Source organism: Parus major, chromosome 4 (genome assembly GCF_001522545.3).
Source record: "Parus major isolate Abel chromosome 4, Parus_major1.1, whole genome shotgun sequence".
Taxonomy (NCBI): Eukaryota; Metazoa; Chordata; class Aves; order Passeriformes; family Paridae; genus Parus; species Parus major.
This window is the reverse complement of record NC_031771.1, coordinates 67,774,509-67,778,380: the sequence shown is the minus strand read 5'-3', so window position 1 is coordinate 67,778,380 and position 3,872 is coordinate 67,774,509.

The window sequence follows — 3,872 nt, the reverse complement described above, 5'->3', positions numbered from 1 at the left end:
AGATCCAGTTCAGCTCCATCCAGGTTTGGGATGATGTTCCAGATTCCCAGACCTGGATCCAGTTCAGCTCCATCCAGGTTTGGGATGATGCTCCAGATTCCCAGACCTGGATCCAGGACAGCTCCATCCAGGTTTGGGATGCTCCAGATTCCCAGACCTGGATCTAGTTCAGCCCCATCCTCTCTCAGGATGATGCTCCATCCTTCCACCCCTGGAGCTGCAACATTCCCATCTCCCTTGGGATGATGCTCCAGCCTCCCAAACCCGGAACCACAATGTCCCTGCACTTCCTTGGGATCATGTTCCATCTTCCCAACCCCTGGAGCCACGACATTCCCATCCTGGCTCTTTGGAATGATGCTCCATCCTCCCATCCCTAGAACCATGACATTCCCTTGGGATAATGCTCCGTCCTTCCCGGTGTGGCTCCGTCAGGGACTGTCCCAGCAGCACCCCGCAGCAGTGGGGCTGCTCCAAGGGCATCCCACGGAACATTCCAGGAGCTCCAAACACCCTCCAGGTTCCATGCAGGGTGATAAAGGTGCTTGGGAATGTTTTGCTCCGAGGCCTGGGGCTGGATATGGCCTCACTCCATCCTCACAGCCAGGATACGGTTTTTCCCAGCTCTGGGATGGGACCTGGATCTGGAATGTGGGGAATCCAACCACGGAATGCTGGAGCACAGGGACGCAGAGCTGCCCTTGCTCCATCCTGGCCCAAATCCGGAGGGATCAAACCCTCAGCTCCAGGGGGCCATTCCCAAAGTTCCCCCTCACTCCCACCTATGGTGCTGCTGGGATGGGATTTTCCCGGTGGAAAATCATCCCACAGACCCAAGGACTCATTTCCTTTTTGGGGTTGGGGCTGTGTCCCTTTTCCACACCTGCTGGACCCCCGGGAGCTGCTCGGGATCCTTGGGATGAGCCCCTCGGTGCCAGGAGATCCCGGCGCGGTGATTCCAGAGGCTGAGGGACAGAGAGTGGGATGAGGAATGGCTTTTCCCATTCGTGGGAGGTTTGGTGCGAGGAGCAACAACAGCAGCTTTGGGTTGGAAAGATCCCAGTTTGGCAGGAAAAGGCCGTTCCTGCCAAAAATCCTGGCAGGAAAACCGCGGCTTGGAACTCCCTGCGCTCGTGGGGGAGTTCAGGGAAAACAGCTTCTCCGGGAATGTTTGAAGCATCCTCTCCCATCCCAGTGTCCCCTGAGGGGCTCCCAGCTCCAGGGAACACCCCAGGGATGTCACCGAGAAGGACACGGGGACATTTTTCCATCCCAAACCTCTCTGCAGAGCTCAGAGCCAAATCTTTGGGAATCTTTGGCTGCTGTGGGGGGTCCAGGATGCTCCTGACCGCTCCCACACACTCCTGAAGATTCCTGGGATAGGGATGAGTATCCCAAAGTGCAAGATGTGTTTAACATCACTCAGGGACGGCTGCTGTCACATCGATGTCCCCAACACCGCTCTCACTTCCAGCACCGCCGGGAACGCGGGAATTGCGGCGGCTGATCCGCGCCGGATCCGTGTTCCCAATCCGTGTTCCCGCTTTGCGACATCGTTTTGCATTTTGCTCCTCATTTTTGCACTTTTCACGCTTTTCAGGACCTGAACCATCAGTCCTGGCAGCTGGAGGCGGCGGGAGCCCCCCCTTTTCCTGCTGCAGGGATGCGGGAGAATGGGAAGAGCCGTTTTCCACCCAAATCCTCAATTTTCCTCCCCAAGGAGAGGCTGGGGCTGTGGGCAGTGACTGAGAGGGGCTGTGAGATCCTGGGGAATTCCTGGCTCCCCAAATCCCTGTGGCCTCATCCAGCCAGGAGGGATCCCTGAGTTTGGGGTGCTCCAGAGGGCGGGAGGAGCAGAGGGACTGGGAACGCTGGGGATACTGGGGAGCGGGATATGTGGGAAATGGGAATGCTGCCGAGGGGTGGCAATTCCCATTGGAATCCCAATGGGAACGGATCCCACACAGGGTGGGAGTCACTTTTCCCTCCCTCAACTCCAGGACAGGGATTTCTGGATTTAACCCCTCACAAGAGGAGACAAAGATCCCTGTGGAAAATCATTCCCAGGCTGCAGCCCCCCACTCCAAGCTGGCCTGGCTCCTTCATTCCCAAATCCCGGCTCCTGGTGGAGGGGAGGGACGCTCGGGTGGGGTCCCCACCCCAGCGGTGGCGACTGTCACAGCGGAGAGGGGGACACCGGGGCACATCTGTGCACAGCTGGGCACGGGGAGGGGGCCCTGGGGACCCCAGCCCCCCCTTTGGGGACCCCACAGAGGCAGCGCTGCTGCAGCCCCCACCCCGTTCCGTGCCCCTCACGGTTTGTTTTCCTTTCCCGGAGAACTCCGGCTGACCCGGGGCTGGGAAGAGCCTCTGGAGCGGGGGGAGCACGGCGGGACCCCCGGAGCAGCCCCCTCCCCTCGGTAATGGTTTGCAGCTGCCTCCTCCTCACCGTCCTCTTCCTCAGGAGGGGCTGCGGGATACCAGGACACGGCCAGGGGCACCCGGAGAGGGGACACGGGGACAGGGGGACACCAGGACACGGCCAGGGGCACCCGGGGAGGGGACACGGGGACAGGGGGACACCAGGGCACGGCCAGGGGCACCCGGGGAAGGCACATGGGGACAGGGGGATACCAGGACACGGCCAGGGGCACCCGGGGAGGGGACACGGGGACAGGGGACTGGGGGACACCAGGGCAGGGGCACCCGGGGAGGGGAGATGGGGACAGGGGGACACCAGGACACGGCCAGGGGCACCCGGAGAGGGGACACGGGGACAGGGGGCTGGGGGACACCAGGGCAGTGGCACCCGGGGAGGGGACACAAAGGGCACCATGAGGGGAAGGGTGGAGGTGTGTGAGCACGCAAGTGTACAAGTGTGTGTGTGTGTGTGTGTGTTTGTGTGTGTGTGTGCGTGCACATGGGGTGTGTGAATGGGGTGTGTGTGCACATGGGGGTGTGTGAATTGGTGTTTGCACATGTGTGAATGGGTGTGTGTGAAGGGGTGTGTGTGCATGTGTGTGTGTATGTGTAAATGGGGTGTGCGCACACATGGAGTGTGTGAATGGGGTCTGTGCACATGGGGTGTGTAAATGGGGTGTGTGAATGGGGTGAGTGCACATGGGGTGTGTAAATGGGGTGTGTGCACAGGGGTGTGTAAATGGGGTGTGTGAATGGGGTGTGTGAATGGGGTGTGTGAATGGGGTGTGTAAATGGGGTGTGTGAATGGGGTGTGTGAATGGGGTGTGTGAATGGGGTGTGTAAATGGGGTGTGTAAATGGGGTGTGTGAATGGGGTGTGTGAATGGGGTGTGTGAATGGGGTGTGTAAGTGGGGTGTGTGAATGGGGTGTGTGAATGGGGTGTATGAATGGGGTGTGTAAATGGGGTGTGTAAATGGGGTGTGTAAATGGGGTGTGTAAATGGGGTGTGTAAATGGGGTGTATGAATGGGGTGTGTGAATGGGATGAGTGAATGGGGTGTGTAAATGGGGTATGTGCACATGGGGTGTGTAAATGGGGTGTGTAAATGGGGTGTGTAAGTGGGGTGTGTGAATGGGGTGTGTGAATGGGGTGTGTGAATGGGGTGTGTAAATGGGGTGTGTGCACATGGGGATGTGTAAATGGGTGTGTGTAAATGGGGTGTGTAAATGGGGTGTGTGAATGGGGTGTGTGCACATGGGGTGTGTAAATGGGGTGTGTGAATGGGGTGTGTGAATGGGGTGTGTAAATGGGGGTGTGTGAATGGGGTGTGTGAATGGGGTGTGTGAATGGGGTGTATAAATGGGGTGTGTGAATGGGGTGTGTGAATGGGGTGTGTAAATGGGGTATGTGCACATGGGGTGTGTAAATGGGGTGTGTGAATGGGTGTGTGC